General features: G+C 43.5%; 1 non-coding gene across 1 annotated transcript; it reads right to left on the minus strand.

Annotated features, from left to right (window-relative positions):
• Positions 1-247: 247 nt before the first annotated feature.
• LOC115086392 lies at positions 248-373 on the minus strand. Its single transcript, XR_003855267.1, has one exon. It is a non-coding gene; the product is annotated as a U6atac minor spliceosomal RNA (small nuclear RNA).
• Between the last annotated feature and the right edge of the window lie 17,995 nt (positions 374-18,368).

Consider the following 18,368-nt stretch of genomic DNA (forward strand, 5'->3'; position numbering starts at 1 on the left):
ACACGGGGGCCAATGGGGGCAAAGGAAGGGGCAGTCATGCTCCGTAGGACCATGAGGGGCAATTCTAAGTATTGCTCTCCTCTCCCCCTTTCCCCAGTTGCCTCAACAGTTTGGTGGCACTGCCCCTACAGACTGCTGGTTGGGTTTTGAGCTCTCGTCCCTGGCAACTGCCCACGGCATTGCAACGCTGTATCCCTCCATGTTTACCAACTCCCCCCAAGCAGATGGGTAGTCAGAGATCATGGAGTGATGAGGTTGGTTAGATGCCATGAAGTAAATGGCATTACCTTAACCAAATGCATGTTGAAAAGGCCACGAGGGGATCACGAGGTATCAAGGGGAGTACTAACCTTTGCTCCTTTCAACACAGCACTGGGGGGAGGCTCAGAGGGAATCTCAGAGGGAGACGAATGGGGGGGGGGGGATCCCCGAATAGGAGAGGGGATGAAAAGGCAGGGGGGCCAGCCAAAAAGAGGGGGAGGGAGATGAACTGGCTGCGCTGCTACGTGGGGAGAGCCCCGGGTAACTGCACATAGCTTACCTTGCTGCATGGCCAGCAGGAAAGGGAAGAGAGTCAAGTCATCTGATTTGCTACCTTTACCTTATCTCCCTAAGAGTGAATCACCTAGTAACCTCTGCGACCCCCCAGCCCTTAACTTTACCTTCATCTTGGGTCAGAAGTGACTGACCCTCTGAGGGTAGAGCTGGACAGGCTGTAGGCACACTTGCAGCTCCAGCAGCAGAGCTGGGAGCTGAGGTTGAGCCCGAGCAAGCAGGGGATTGAGCCAAAGGAGGAATGAGCTGAATAAACGGATCAAGAAAAAAAGGCTTTTTTTGGGGGGAGCTAAGAGGAAACAGGGGTAAAGCTTCAAGCTTTAGAATCCCCAACGGGTAAGGAATTTATTTATTTATTTTCTTATTTTTTAAATGAAAAGGAATGGGCATGCTGATTCAGTACTACTCACCAGCTCAACCCTCGGCCCGCTGGGTTAGAGCCGGTGCGATCGCCGCACGAAGGAGGAAGAAACAGCTCTGTCGGGGACAAGGAGGAAGAGACTGGACCACGCGGAGCTGGTGGAATTCAAAGTGCCCACCAGTCACCCTCCCCTCCCCCACCCCCCCAACATCACGATGCATGCTGCCCCAGCCAATCGGGTGCCCCAGCGTGGGGGTGCATCCTGATGACGTCGCCACTCCCGACGCCAGGTCAATCAGCAGGCGCGACGTGATAGGTGCCAGTCTGTTGTTGCAAGAATCATTAACATATTCCTCATTCTTTCTGATTTACAGTTTATTCCTTGGGAGAAATAGCACTTTGAAGTGCTCTTGTTATTTTCATGAACTAAGAATGTAATTCAATAAACCATGCTCATGGGCGAGCAATGGACTGAGGTCAAAGATAGAAGTTAGGATTTGTACAATTCTGTACTGCAGTTTTTGAACCCATCTCTGGATCGTTGTCCAAATAAGAAAATGAATGCTGTTTAGCTCATTTTTTCAGGGAATTACACTATGCTTTCTTGCTTGGAAAGATTTAATGCCTACACAGCAGGTTGAGAAGGCAGAAGTCTTAATTCGCAGGGACGGCAACTTTAATACTGATGCGTGGGCGCATATGTGCACGCGTTGTCCAGAGACACGCCCATTGTATAACATACACACATCTATGCGTGTGCATTATAAAATAGCCTGGACGTGTGTGCATGTGCGCACAATTTTAAATGTGCGTGCAAATGCTGTGTTTACTGTTCCAGTGGGGGAGTTTTATAAGGGGCATGCGCCGACACCATAGCTAGTTTTCCCAGTTTATTCCCAGTTCACCCAGTTTAGAGATAGGACTTCCAAACTCCCCTGGTTTAATACTCCCCCTTCTCCTGTTAGCCCTGACCCACTGACTAGCCTACATTTTATTTTATTACTTGCACGCCATCCATAGCAGTAGTAAAGTTAAGCGGCAGGGGACCCTGGTGCACAAATGTGTGCATAAGTATTTACGCGCACATCTCTTGGCCTTCCCCGACCCCACCCATGCCCCACCCATGCTCCACTCCTTTTTAGAAACGTTTGCCTTGTGCGTGCAGCGGGAGATACACGCATCCATGGGCTGCTTATAGAGTCCCCTTGCTGCACGCCAGCCCAGCTTTAGTGCGCCCAGGCCTTTTAAAATGAATTTGTTAAAGTACAGGTGATGCTCATTGACAAGGCTGCTTGTTCCCCATTTCTTCTAGGATTAACAGAGATGACCAGCACTGCTGCTCACACATTTTAAACTAGAACTAATTCACTGAAATCATTCACATGGGCTCAGGTCTCTCTCTTTCCCCACCACTACCACCACCAGTCCCATATTTTATAGGGGAGGAGTAGCCTAGTGGTTAAAGAAGTAAGTTACAAACCAGCATTCAAATCCCACTGGTGCCAAAAAGCAGAATATAAAATATAAAAATTGAAGATAAATTGTGGGAAATATGCGCTTGCCAGCAAGCCATTTCATCAGGGTTTAAACATTAACTTCCCTTCTCCCTGACCTTTGCCTGAATAAAAGCATCACTTGTGCTTAAGTCTCTGCCTGGGAAAGGATACCTGTTGGCCCTGAATTCCTGGGGGAGGGGCTGGGTGTTCCCTAGTCAGAGGCAGGACAAAGTCAGGAGGTATAGAATTCAGCAGCCAATGTTATGATCTGTGCACACCCCCTGAGCCAAAGCCAATGGTGTAATGACTCTTCTGTTGCTATGGGAAAGTAGCCAATCATGTAATGACACATCATCTGCCTTTGTATGAATGTACAATAAAAGGAAGAGGCTCTGAGGACAAACCCTCTTTGCCTTCTCCCTCTTCCTGCCTGCCATGAAAGCTGTCTGATGTGCCTCTTCATTACTCCTACATCTGGTGACCCCGACGTGATGATAAACTCCATGCTTATTTCGGCTGGTCATAGCTTAAAGGTACGTACCGTTCAACAGATTTGCAATCGTAATATTTTTTTTAAAAAAAGTACTTCTTAGTAATTTTTAAAAGTATTTCTCAGCAAGTTTGTTCCCCACACTCGTAAGCATGGGCAGTGATTTGACTGTACAGCAGCGGCTACATGCCAGAGAGCTGCAGCAAATCATCAATAATCATTATTTCATCACCAGAAGAAAAATAGCGCAAGTCAGCCTGGGGGACTTAGAAAAATTAATAAGTGAAATAGCTTGCCGTTGCCTTGGTATTCGATGGAGGCTGGAAGTCTAAATACTCTAAATACCCAGGAATGGATCTCAATCGGCAATTATCTTCATACGGCTCCCAGAGCTCCCATAAAGCAAAGATTAATATGGCAAAAATGTACAGAGGCCATCGAACACATGGTAGAAAAAAAAGGTTTAAAAACAGCAGTTTCAAACCATGTGCTTTTAGAAGCAGGCAGACATTCCCTTCCCCCATCTTCTCAGTCTTCCTCAGAGACAGCAAATTCTTTGTATCCTCAGCTCCCCATACCTACACCCAAGGCACAAGCAATTCACACCTTCCCCATTTCTTTAGAAAAGCAGTCCTTGAGAACAATAGAGCCACCACCTGGCCTGGGTGGGGCGATTAGCATTGAATTTCAGCAGAAACTGCAGAAAGAAAACCTTACAGAAACAGAATTATTAGAAGGACTTCAAGCCCTCCCCATCCCAGAAAAGAACCATGAACAAAGGGGGACAGAAAATGAAATAGAACATCTGGGGACGCACACTCACATGGCTCCTGTGGCTTCCTCTGCGTCCACCTCAGAGAAAAGGCCCCAGGAAACTGAAAACACAGAGGTCAGAAAAACTAGCCTTCCTCCATCTTGCCTGCAACCCCCTTCCCCCACTAACCACTCCCTGAACCTTCATTTGCCATTGCCTGAGCCAGTCATTAATTCTGCATCATCAATTTGTGCAGGTAAATTACTATCTCAAACCACTGCTCCCAGTAACAATTTATGTGCAGCGGTCAGCATGGGATACCACCTAGAACATGGAAATCTCACAAGGGAGGAATTATTGAAAGGGATTCAAGCCTTTCCCATTACAGAAAGAAACAAAGAACTAGGTGTGGCAGCAATAGAGTTGAGTGCCATGAGCAGTGGCTATGCCCCCAGGTCTTCAAAGAAATCAGCGTGTAAGACCTTGGGCCAGGCAGCTGCACTCCTGTGTTACAAGCAAAGAAAATATCAATATGAAAAAAAGGATTTAATTAGACTCCTGCGTTACAAGCAAAGAAAATATCACTATGAAAAAAAAAATGGTTTCTCTTTACAAACAGTACAAATTTGGAAAAAATGGTTTCCCTTAACAAACAGTACAGATTTAAAAAAAAAATGGTTTCTATTAACAGACAGTACAAATTTGGAAAAAAATGGTTTCTCCTGGTCTTCGATGTTCAGTTGCAGAGGGACTGCATGCTTAAGGAGTAGTTTCTATTTGAATTCAGTTACAAAAAATCTGCATACTTTGAGAGTATTTTCCCCCACAAAGTGAATGCAGAACCTTATGTTAAAACTGTACTGAAATTTGAATAATATTCTGTGTAAATTTCATGTGAAAATTTCCCTTTTGCAAAGTTAATTTGGCTCACATTTAAAATGACTCCATTTCTCTGAGATTTAAGTTTATAGTTTGAATTGCTAGCGTACAGAACTTATATTCTTACTGTGATTCTCCCTAAAGTGAATTGAAGTGGTGTCTGTCTGCAAAGAATCAGCCAGCCATTGTCTGTGGTCAATTGTTAAACAAAGCTATCTTTAAGTTCCTATTGACTGAAGGATTAACTCCTTGGGTGCAGTTCTTTTCTTTTGAGAAACACTGCTCCTCCTCCCCCCCCCCCCCCTTTTCTGTAACTCTTGCTAGCCACTCATGGGGGAGGGAGGGAGAACTTTTGAAACGAAAGGAAAAAAAACTGGACTTAGTACTGCAGTTTCTCTCTCTAGTTTATATATGTTATAACTCAGACAGATTAATAGTAGTTACAGTCACTTTAGCATGCAGCAGACAGAGCTGAGCAAACAGCGTGTTTAATTTCCTATTCTAATAATTATATGAAGAAATTCTATTCTGATATTCCACATTGAAAGTAAGCTCAGAGTATTACTGATTGCAACCTGGAACAATAGTTGCAATCTATAAAGTAATGATGGTGTCTCCACTAGGAGGCGCTATGCTATTCTACAAGTTATATTATATTATTGTTTTAATAATTCTGTTGTATAATAGTTTTTATTTTTCAGGCCTACAGACCTTCTGTATTAAAGAAACTTCAGTTTTATTTTCTTTTTCACAAAATTTATACAGAATTCTGAACCTTAAAATTTTTACTGACAGAGGTTGCTACATATAAAGCAATCCCTTCCAAACCTTTTCTTGCAAATCCAAATTGATTTTATTAAATTGAATAATAGAATTGATTTCTTTAAGGTTAAAAAAAGTAAGAATTTCACTTTTATCCTTACCTTAGTAATTTTTTGCTGTATGCCAGTTTTTAATATTTTCCAGATTGACGCTGCCATGAGGAGATGTGAAGATGAACACTTTGCAGTTTATTTTAACATTTTTCTAACACCTTTTGACTTTTGATTTTTGATCCTTGATCTAATTTTGTTTTTGATAACTTTTTGATAAGATTTTTAGCTCAAATTATGTGTTATCTGTTGTCTGTCTTGATGCAAGAAATATTTGCAGGATGGATGAATATGTGTCAGTTTTGTGTAAATTAATATTTGCAAGATGAATGAATATATGTCAGTCTTGTGTAACATATGTTTCATGTAATGTCTAATATACTTGTCATTTGATTCTGCTTACTGCAAATGACTTTTCCTTTAAACGATTAATTTACATTTATTGCTATTTTACTGAATGAAAATTGATCACTGCATAAAAACTTTCTTGATAATGGGGCTACCCTCTGTCCTCAAAACTGATAATGGCTCTGCTTTCTGCAGCCATTCCTTTGCATGAATTTTGTCAATAATTGAACATTAAATACTTATTTGGCATCCCCTACAACACCACAGGGCAAGCCATTGTGGAGAGAGCAAATCATACCCTTAAGAGCTCTGGACCAAACAAAAAGAAAAAGGGGGGATTGCCCCTGGATTTTCCCCCTGAACAAAGTAGGATTTTCCCCCTGAACAAAGTATTGTTTACTTTAAATCATCTAAACATATCAGGTTCAAATTTAAGACCACAGCCATGAGTAATCATTATGGGACTAGGGTTAGTCACCCACAGCCATCAGTTTTGTATAGAATATTTAATGTCTGGTACGGTCCCGTTCCCTTAAAATGGGGAACGAGGATATGTTTCTCTGCTTGCTTCCACAGGTCCAATCAAGCCGTGGAAAGATGGAAAGGTGTCTAGGTCTACAGGACCCGATCCCCAACTTCTCCCTGAGCCTCCACAGCCCTCAGAAGGACAGAGACCGGACTCCTTGCAAAAAGCAGCACCACATGACCTGGGGACAGATCAAGGCCCTATCCAACCAATCTGCACAACTCTTAGAACAAAAAGGCCTTGAGAAAACTCCAGAGAACTTATTAGCCGCTTTTTCTTGCCTGAATGCCAACTCATTAACAATTGTGTTCTGCATCCTCATCTTTTGCCTTATTTCTCCAGCTATGGCGATTTCAGAACAAGGACTCTGACAGAACTTTTCACACCTGTTGAATCGAACAGACTGTTGGATCTGCACACACATGCCAACCCAAGCCTGCGGAGAACGACTGATGCATGCTGTACCATTTAACCTTACAGTATGGACTAATTATCCTTTACAGAGAGGTTTTCATTAACTCTCCAGTTAATAATACCATACTACACATTGGTAGCTGTATTCAAGAGACTGCCGCTCTTTGTTGGGACTATGATACAGGGGATGGAAAGGGATTCAGGTGGGAAATATCCATATTGTAACTGAACCTTTGTATTAATCACTGAACACTTACAAAATTATACCACATATATGTATACAATTGGCAGATTTCAGGATGTGCAGTGGGAGACCCAAGCAGGTACAGAAAGTATAGAGGGGATGAAGGATTTACCTTTTGTAGTTATATAGCCCAAATGATAACCAATGACATGTCCACTAATCTGTTAGGAAACATATGGATGTTATGTGGGCGTAGAGCATATGTGTACATTTCCCCAAGATGGATAGACAGATGCACTTTAGGCTACATCCTCCCCTCATACTATGCAGTCAAAAATTTACCCAAAGCAAGGCTTCCTAACAAAAGGGAGGCGATAAATAATCCCATAGAAAAGTATACAGAAACTCAGATAGCTAGAAGCCTGTTTCCCCCAATGGGGACAGATATGAATTACAGAGACTTACACATCCTAGCTAACTGGACGACTGCCATATTTAATCAGACAGTCCATGTATTAAAACTACTCACAACAAAAGTCTCTCAGATTAGAGAAGTAGCATTACAGAACAGCTATACCTTAGAAGCTATTTTAGCCTTAAAGGGTGGTGTTTGTGCATTAATTGGATCTCATTGCTGTGTGTACATATCAGACTATAAAGCAAACCTCACACATACCATAGAGCAGATAGAAACCATGGTTGCTGATGCACCATTTTCAGACAGAATACCAACTTCTCCATGGGACTGGCTATGGTCCTGGCTCCCTGATATTTCTGGTCTCAAAAGGGTGATTTCTATTATAATGACCATAATTATCTTAATTATTTGCCTGTGATGCTGTATTCAGTGCATACCCAAACCTCATATCTATATTGAAACCTTGCTCTCAGCCCGAATACAAAGATGTCTTGTAAGATGCCTAATAGGGAATCATGAGCCATGCAGAGTTGGCACACCACCTGCACCAGCTCTGGGTGATATGGAGATTCAGAAGCTCATCGGCAGCTGGCACACCACGTCGAATTATAGCTTTCTTCTCTCCATAATCCCCCTTCCCCTATTTCCAGCCCATACCAAGACATAACAGATTTCAGTAAGGGTCTAAAGCTTTACTGAGCTGCCCTAAACAAAAACAGAAAGGGTGAGATGTGGGAAATATGCGCTTGCCAGCAAGCCATTTCATCAGGGTTTAAACATTAACTTCCCTTCTCCCTGACCTTTGCCTGAATAAAAGCATCACTTGTGCTTAAGTCTCTGCCTGGGAAAGGATACCTGTTGGCCCTGAATTCCTGGGGGAGGGGCTGGGTGTTCCCTAGTCAGAGGCAGGACAAAGTCAGGAGGTATAGAATTCAGCAGCCAATGATATGATCCGTGCACACCCCCTGAGCCAAAGCCAATGGTGTAATGACTCTTCTGTTGCTATGGGAAAGTAGCCAATCATGTAATGACACATCATCTGCCTTTGTATGAATGTACAATAAAAGGAAGAGGCTCTGAGGACAAACCCTCTTTGCCTTCTCCCTCTTCCTGCCTGCCATGAAAGCTGTCTGATGTGCCTCTTCATTACTCCTACAATAAATAAATATTTTTATTTGTAAAATGTTATCATTTCAACCACCTTGAAAGGAATACCACTCTATAAATGTAAAAATCTATCTGGCTCTTCTCTTTTTCAGTGGCACTGGGACAAGTAAATATTCTCTTTTCTTGTTCTTTTTGGATTCAAAAGTGGAAGGAGGCAGGGTAAAGACTCTGCTTGTTCTTGACACCTTACTGTTTCAGCAGGTGAGCAGGGAGGATACAGAGAGCCTTGTTCATCCCTGGCTTCTCTCTCATTCATTGGGTAGAAAGGAGAAGGAAGATAGCCCTTCTTGTTTCCAACTCCTCTCTACTTTGGCAGTTGGGGAGGAAGAAGCAAACAGTGGGCTACTTCCTACAGTGTCTAGCCCCACCCACTTCCTCAGCCCCATGATGTGTCTATACAAAGATTGTGCTCCCTTCTGGAGTGATATATAGGGATGTACAAGGAAAAAGAATTTTTTTAGTTTTTAGTTTCATTTTTGGGAGCTTTTTTTTCCCACGAATTTCTGTTCGTGGATTGCTTGATTCATTTCATTCATGTGAAAAAAAACAAATCAAGTAATTAAAAAAAAGAAACCCAAAATGGCCAAAATATGAAAATAAGCCCTCCCACACTCCCGGAAAAATGCCGGGGCCAGGATACCTCAGCCCACACTTATCCAGTCCAGTGGGGATCCACCATCTCGGACTAGGCCGAAGCCAAGGACTTGTGTAGGCTGAGGCTTCAGAGTAATCCTAGGCCTGACACCTAGTCCTCAGCCTAGCCATTGCCCAGACCCAGGCCCAACACTGCGGCCCAGCCAGGAGACCGGGTACCGACACTGGGGCCTCAGCCTTCATCCAGGCCCAACACCAAGACCCAACCCGAAGGCTGGGTCCCAACACCAGGGCCTTGGCCTAGGCCAGGGCCCAGACCCCGGCCTAATGCCATGATCCAACCCGGAGGCCAGGTCTAGTTGCTGGGGCTAGTCTCAGACCCAGGAACAATACTTCAGAGCCCAGGCCTGGGAGTTCCTCTTCAGGCGTCTTCTTCTTTCTTCAGCCCGCAGCACTATGACAGCATCCGCTGGGGTCGTGCCAGAGTTAATTGGTCTGATCCAGTATGGCATGCCAGAGTTAATTAACTCCGGCGTGACCCCAGTGGATGGCCTTATTTGGCTTGCAAGTGCCGAAGAAAGAAGAGGACCAAGAAGAGCCTCCCTGCCTGGGGTTCGAGGTCTGGGCCTGACCCTGGACCAAGGCCCAGATGTTGATCCTGGGTCTGGCCCTAGGCCCCAGCATCAGGACCTGGCCTCTGAGTCGGGACACGGTGTCGGGCCTGGAAGGTGCATGAGTCTGTGGGACTCTTCTCCTGTATCATTACATTTGGAAAGGGATTATCAGAAATATAGGTAAGCTTTGAAAACTTTCCTGTTTCTGATTGCTGATCTCTTCCACATTTACCTACTGAAACTGTTACTCTGTTACTTTTAATTTAATTTTATGTTTTATTGTTTTAAGAACATAAGAACATGCCATACTGGGTCAGACCAAGGGTCCATCAAGCTCAGCATCCTGTTTCCAACAGTGGCCAGTCCAGGCCATAAGAACCTGGCAAGTACCCAAAAGCTAAGTCTATTCCATGTTACCATTGCTAATGGCAGTGGCTATTCTCTAAGTGAACTTAATAGCAGGTAATGGACTTCTCCTCCAAGAACTTATCCAATCCTTTTTTAAACACAGCTATACTAACTGCACTAACCACATCCTCTGGCAACAAATTCCAGAGTTTAATTGTGCGTTGAGTGAAAAAGAACTTTCTTCGATTAGTTTTAAATGTGCCACATGCTAACTTCATGGAGTGCCCCCTAGTCTTTCTATTATCTGAAAGAGTAAATAACCGATTCACATCTACCCGTTCTAGACCTCTCATGATTTTAAACACCTCTATCATATCCCCCCTGAGCTGTCTCTTCTCCAAGCTGAAAAGTCCTAACCTCTTTAGTCTTTCCTCATAGGGGAGCTGTTCCATCCCCTTTATCATTTTGGTAGCCCTTCTCTGTACCTTCTCCATCGCAATTATATCTTTTTTGAGATGTGGCGACCAGAATTGTACACAGTATTCAAGGTGCGGTCTCACCATGAAGCGATACAGAGGCATTATGACATTTTCCATTTTATTCACCATTCCCTTTCTAATAATTCCCAACATTCTGTTCAGGGCCGGTGGAAGCACTAGGCGAACTAGGCCTGGGCCTAGGGCGCCGAGTATTAGGGGGTCCCGTGAGCAGTGGTATCCCGAGGGGAGCCAATGCCCCCAAGCGAGGGAGGCTCTTGCGGCCGCCGGTGGCCCTCATCCCACTGGCAGCTGAGCAGCAACACATAGCAGGCAGATCGACAGGGCCATGGTGGAGCTCACGTCACCACGGCCCGAAGAAAAAGGTTGCGTTTAAACGGGCTGATGCTCCTCCTCCTTCCTGCCTGCATGGCCCCGGAAGAAAACGTTGCCGGAGCTGCACGGGCAGGAAGGAGGAGGAGCATCAGCGCGTACAGGAGCAGCGCTTACGGGCCGCCACGAATCCCAAGTCGTAGCAGCCTGAGAAGAGTAAGAGGCTCGGTTGCAGGGCCGCCATGGCCGGAGAAGATCAGGACCACTGCAGAGCCCATCCTGCAGCGACCTGTGAAGAGGAGGCCCAGAGATGAGAGAGAGGCTAAGGGTCTGTAGAGTGTGTGCGTGTGTGTGTGTGTGTGTGTGCGTGTATGAAATGAGTTGAGAGATTGTGTGTGAGAGAGAGTTGAGAGACTGTGTGTGGGAGTGAGGACCTGAATGTTTGCAGAGACAGCATGTGAGAGCCTCTGGGTGTGTGAGAGAGCATGTGACAGTGAGAGCCTGTGCTTGAGCAAGACAGCATGTGGGAGTGAGAGAGATCCTGAGTGTGTGAGTCAGACAGCATGTGCCATTGAGAGACTGTGTGTATGAATGAATGTATGAGAGAGAGCATGCGACAGTGAGAGACTGTGTGTATGAATGAATGTATGAGAGAGAGCATGCGACAGTGAGAGCCTGTGTGTGTGTGAGAGAGAGAAATGCATGTGAGAATGAGAACCTGACTGTGTATTTGAGGGAAGATGGAGAAAAAAGAAAGAGAAAAAAAGACAATATTTTTATTTTATTTATTTATTTAACTTTTTTATATACCAACATTCAAGACGGTGGTCCCATCATGCTGGTTCACAAGAAACAGGGGTGCAATTATAATAAACTTTACCATTTAAACAATAGTGCAGAAAAGCTGTTACATATAACAAGGAAAACAATAACTTGGAAATAGAAGGGAAATGAGGATCAGATAGTTATATATAAAAGGAATTGGCAAAAAAATAAGAAATGGAAGGTGGAAAAAATAAGAAAGGGAAGGTGGAAAAAAAATAAGAAAGGGAAGGTGGAAAAAAAAAGCCTGTGACCAACCAATTAGAAAACTAAGATCAGTCAGCAAAGGTAAAAAAAAAAAATTACTTTTTACTGATTGGCACATGTAATCTTTGGGAATGTGCAAGAGTAGCACTTTCTCTATGCGGATCTCACAATGTACGAGATCAGCATGGAGAAAGTGGAAGCCCAAGGGGCCTGCACAGAGGAGGCAGCAGAATGGGCTTCAGTGTCAGTAGCAGCAATCGGCACCTCCCCAATAGCCATGTGGCAGCAGTGACAGTGGCAGCAGAGGAATGAGAGAGGTTCTGAGGTTGCTGGCAAAAGAAAGAGAGGGGGGTCTGCCTTTAGTGTGTGCATGTGTATGAATGGGACTCTGCCTGGGGGTGTATGTGTGTGAATGCATAGGTGCCTGCCTGGGGGTCTGTGTGTGTGAGAATGAATGTGTGCATGCCTGGGGGATGGGGAGGGAGTGGTGTGAAAATGGATGGGAGCCTGCCTGGGGTTCAGTGTGTGTGTGTGTGTGTGTGTGTGTGTGTGTGTGTGTGTGTGTGTCTGAGAATGACTGGGAGCTTGCCTGGGGTTCAGTGTGTGTGTGTGTGTGTGTGTGTGTGTGTGTGTTTGTGTGTGTCTGAGAATGACTGGGAGCTTGCCTGGGTGTGTGTGTTTATGTGAGAATGATTGGGAACTTGCCTGGGTGTGTGTGTGTTTCTGTGTATGTGAGGGAGCCAGTGAGTGTGAGAGCATGAGAGTGTATGAGAAAATCCAGGGAAGTAAGAGTTTGGGGGGGGGGGTGTGGAGGGGGAGAGAGTGTCTTAGAGCCTGAGAATGTGTCAGTGTCTGTGAGAGCGAGAGGTTATGGTGGATATAAGACCATGAATATGTATGTATGTGACAGTGTATGTGTGAGAGAGAATGGAAATGTGAGTATGTGTGTGAGAGAGAGAGGATAACCTCCTAATCCTTGACAATATCAGGCTGACTGGAAATCAAGAGCTCCCACAGAAGGGGACAGCAGGGGCTTTTTAAAATCCTTATTAGTTTTAATTATTGGATGTTATTTGATATATGTGCTGTTTTGAAATATTTTATTGGTGTTTGGGAAATTGTAAAAAATGTATATGATTTTAATTAATAGAAATTCTATTTATCAGTAGTTTTAAAATATTCTTTTATTATGGTTTTACTATTAAAACTGATGCTTTATGTTTCTTGATTTTATTTGTTTTATGAGGAATGGCGGTTCTGTTTTTCTATTGTTAATATACAGAGTCTGGCTTCTTGGAGTTTCCATTTCAGTTTTTGTCTAATTTGTGCTCCTTTATTTTGTATTCTGTATTTGGTGAGAGTCTGTCTCTGCTCTGTGTGTGTGAGACCGTGATGAGAGATTCTGCTAGCATGTAGTGTCTGTATAGGGATCTATAGCAATTGGGTTTGTTTTGTTTCCTCAGTAGGAGGTGTATTAGTATTCTAGGACCCAGTGTATTATTTACCCTTGCTTTTTCACAGGTAGGGTTATTGTTGTTTGAGTCCTTGGTGTTATTACTGTTATGTTATGATGAGATTGCAGTTAAGATTTTGAGTGTCTTTTTTGCGGGGTTTTGTGTTCGCTCACAATGTGCCTGGCAGTGGAAGGTGTTTGTGCTGCTGTTACTGTGAGGTGACACCAGAATTTGAAAATATTTTTTAGTATGATGAGCTGTAAGGGAAACATCCAAGCTCCATTGTTTGGGGGAATTTCAGTGGATGCACAGAGTTACAGAACTGGAGGTGCAGGAATTGTATTGACATTCTGTCCCTTCCTATATATTCCAGACTTCACTCTCATAGCCATATAGAATTAGTTGAATGAGGCTATCAAATAATTTTATAGTGTGAAACTGGCCAGCTTTTTAAAATTACACAGAAGACCCTTTGGACTTTTTTTATTAACACTTTTTTTTTATAACCAATTTGAAAGCAGGATCCATGCTATAGAGGTGGGTGTGATGAAGAAATGTCATTTTGGCTCCCCCCACCCCCAAAAAAAAAAATTCTTCTGTCTAGAGATGCCACTGATTTTCTGTGACCTTAAGCATTAGTACAAGAAGGATTACGGGGGGATGCTGGAGAGGCACACATGCATTGGCCCCCGGGCGCCGGAGACCCTTGGTGCGCCACTGGGTGCGAACCATATGGGGCTGCAAGCGGCGGCAAAGAGGAGTGGAGATTTGGCGGGCCCAAGCAGTGCCCAACCTGCTCGTGACCCAGAAAACCACACAGTCAGCGGGCGTGATCGAGAATGAGGTAGGAGTCAGGGCCGAGACTGGGGGGGTGGCGGCGCAACGGGGGGGCGCAAGGGAGAAGGCTCGCCTAGGGCGCCTAATCCCCTTGCACCGGCCCTCATTCTGTTTGCTTTTTTGACTGCCGCAGCACATTGAACCGATGATTTCAATGTGTTATCCACTATGACACCTAGATCTCTTTCTTGGGTTGTAGCACCTAATATGGAACCCAACATCGTGTAACTATAGCATGGGTTATTTTTCCCGATATGCATCACCTTGCACTTATCCACATTAAATTTCATCTGCCATTTGGATGCCCAATTTTCCAGCCTCACAAGGTCTTCCTGCAATTTATCACAATCTGCTTGTGATTTAACTACTCTGAACAATTTTGTGTCATCTACAGATTTGATTATCTCTCTCGTCATATTTCTTTCCAGATCATTTATAAATATATTGAAAAGTAAGGGTCCCAATACAGATCCCTGAGGCATTCCACTGCCCACACCCTTCCACTGAGAAAATTGTCCATTTAATCCTACTCTCTGTTTCCTGTCTTTTAGCCAGTTTGCAATCCACGAAAGGACATCACCACCTATCCCATGACTTTTTACTTTTCTTAGAAGCCTCTTATGAGGAACTTTGTCAAACGCCTTCTGAAAATCCAAGTATACTACATCTACAGGTTCACCTTTATCCACATGTTTATTAACTCCTTCAAAAAAGTGAAGCAGATTTGTGAGGCAAGACCTGCCCTGGGTAAAGCCATGCTGACTTTGTTCCATTAAACCATGTCTTTCTATATGTTCTGTGATTCTGATATTTAGATCACTTTCACTAGTATTATTGATTGCTTGCTAATTACTGTTAATGTATTTATGTTTAGTTAAGGCACGCTAGGTGATTATTTTATTATTAGTTAGAATATGTTAGTTTAATTATTAAATTGTACACCACTTTGGTTTACTGCGATAAATTCAAGAAATAAACTAAACTCTTGTCTCCTCAGATTGGGAGCCACTGCTAATTCATCCCCCTTGTGTGACTAGGGTTATTAGAAAAATGCAAAAGTCAAAATGCATCATTAAAAATGTCAGTGGTATGATGATTTTAATTTAAGCACAGCTATTTCATCTCTCCTTTGCCTCCAATTGTCTTTCAGTTTTTTGTCTGGAATTCTCTATCTCACACTCACACACACAAACACACATACACATACGCACACGCATGTCACTCTATGTCACTGGCAACTGTTTAGGGTAGGAGTAACTGCACCCCGAACCCTTTTCTAATATACATTTAATAATAAGTATGTTTTGTGATTTAACCCATCAGTCCTACCACAATTTCATTGGGGCTAGAGACACCGCCCCACCATCTAAAAAAAAGATGAAATTCTGAGAAACTACAATAATAATACAGAGTCTGAGAAGTTTATGTGCCGTTCTCTTTCTGTTCTAAAGTTGAACCTAGTCAAAACACTGCTGTACAGATTGGCTGCAACAGTCTGCAGTCCTCTTCCTCCTCCCTTTGCCGCTCCGCCCGTCCTCAGCTGCCACCGCAAGTAGAGATTTCAGCTGTAAATTATTAATCTGTAATTTGCAACCCTTATCTGCGGCTGGGTATGAAGAAATCTGTCTGTGACGACAATATCAACTGGGAAATGAAAAGATCACCTATTTCCTTCGCCTGCCCTGCCTGAGAAGAGTAGCAGCTTCAGTCTTCCAAGGCCCGAGGACGGGCAATGTGATCAGATTTGCCTTTATCATGCCAGAGAGCTAGCTCAGGGGATTGGAGGCCTGGATTTAGTGGAAAGTGCACGTGCCTGGCTTTCTAAGGCAAGGACAGAACACAAGGGGAAGGGGGCGGGGGGGACGATCTTTGTAACTGCCCACATAAATTTGCCTATTTTCCCTTTGAAAATTATCCCACCACATTTACACGCACACTGGCATCTGCTAATTTGAGTGCAGATTTTTTTTTTTTGGAGAAAACTTTTCCAAATGTGTAAGTCATGCATACATGCAAAGCTCTCCTCGATCCAACTCACCCCCGGGAACGCATCTGCTCTTACACGCAGAGTGCACAGGCTGTATGCACACAAGTGTACTCACGTATCGGGCAGGCAATTTTGTAAAAGGTCATTTCTGTGGGTAAAACACTGATTTGCCCTCGGAAATGCCTTTGGAAATCACCCTCATGGTGCGGAGGGCACGGAAACAGCACCAACACTGCCATGCTATGGGCAGCAAGTAAGGGGGAACATTTCTGCAGGTTAGTTACAATGGTTTTAAATTGCCATGCGACTAATGAGTTTGTCATTCCTTTTGTATCATAAATTTTCAACTCTGTCCAGTCAGTTCTTCTATTTAATAACTGGATTTGCTGTTCCAATGACTTTCAAGCATGGGCATTTCTTATGTATTTATTTATTTTAAAACATTTACGGTCCGCACAATTCACCTTCGTTGTTCAAAGCAGATTACATCTTAAAACATCCACATTCCATATTTTCATTAAAATATAACACTTAAAACTAATAACACCAACAAATAATACCAAACAGTAAAAGCCTCACTAAAATAAAATGTTTTCTAAAAATCTTTACATCCCATATTCCCCACAACTCTGTTGGCAAATCATTCCATAAAACAGGAGCTATATATGAAAAAACCTGAAATCTTGTACACTGCAGTTTATATTTTCCTAAAGGTGAATTTTAAAAGCCCAGTGCGTGCATCAGTTAGGAGGTACGCGAAGAACTCAGGCTTGCGTGTACCGACCTTATTTTAAAAAGCACCCATGTATGCATGTAAATGCCGCGGCACGTACATCTCAGACATCACAACCTCTCTTACATATGGAAGACATATAGCTCGTAGTCAATGTCCAGGCAAGGGTCATGGCAGGTGGCATAGCTCGTAGTCAATGTCCAATCCAAAGTCAAAGCCAAGTCAATCAAGGAGCAAGGAAGAAGGCTGGGAATAAGGAAGGAACTCGGGAATTCAGGAACGGCAAAGCACAATGCTTGGAGCGTGGAGCCTATTGCCAAGGCAAGGCCTGCAGGCAAGAACTTGCCTTATATAGTCCCTGAGTGGTGATGTCATCAGTAAGGGCTGTGGGGCTTTTCCTGCCGCGGGCCCTTAAATCGTACAGAGATACACGCGTGCACGCCTAAGGGTCGGGTTGAAGAGTAGGACGTCGGTGGCGTTCCTGCCGCAAAGAACAAGGGAGAGGAGTCAGTGGCCCAAGCCGCAAAGAGCGATGGCAGCGCTCAGAGCCGTGAATCAGGAATGTTGTGTCAGCAGCGGCTCTCCACCAGGGAACCCGGGCTTGCCTCCGCCATGGTGGCGCGGCAGCAGGTAAATGAAGGCAGCTGTGGAGCCTTGCGGCTGGCAAACGCAACAGCTTTTTAATGATTATAATATTTAATTATCTGTAATTTTATGAATGTTTTAATTGTAACCCACCCTGAACTAGATTTTTGGAGTGGTGGGATATACATTTTATTAATAAAAGTAATAATAATAAAAAAAAAAATAGATGAAATGCTCCACTAACTAGAAGATTTTTCATCTTGTATTGGAAAAGGAATGAGCAAAAACCGTGAATCAAACATCACTCATCAAAAATCAAAAACCATGAACCTTTATTTCTGATCTGTATTAATAACTATATATCCTGAGCTATTCTGCCCAATATAGTTTACTCATGCTGCAAAAATAAAAAAAGATGTTAAGGCCAATTCAGCAGGAATTTGGTGCTGAGCCATGGAGAGCTATCGCTGTGTACAATATTCTCCACATCTTCAGGGTTTCATAGAGTAGAGGAGGATTTTGGATTCAGATAGTTTCAAACTGACTGGATCATTCATCAAGCCACATTAGGGCCTTATGGCATGATAAATGGGGTCTAATGCGCACTAGACGAGCGATGTTTATTGCGTCATGCATTAGCTTGTAAATATGATAATCAGTATGCAAAACCAGGAAAATTATGCAAATGATGAAACCTACCACAATACCTTTTTTTAGGTAGAGTGGAAAAAAGTTTTTATCGCAATATAGTAGCCATTATCGCGGATCACAGCTATTATTTCGTGTGATAAAATGAGGCCTTCTCTCAGACACACCTACACAGCCATGCTAGCCCAATGAAAACAGCTTTTCTTATCTGCTCTGTCTTTGTAAAGCTACAATGTTAAGGGGAAATATACTAGTAGTAGGATACT

Source organism: Rhinatrema bivittatum, chromosome 2, assembly GCF_901001135.1.
Source record: "Rhinatrema bivittatum chromosome 2, aRhiBiv1.1, whole genome shotgun sequence".
NCBI classification, from domain to species: Eukaryota; Metazoa; Chordata; class Amphibia; order Gymnophiona; family Rhinatrematidae; genus Rhinatrema; species Rhinatrema bivittatum.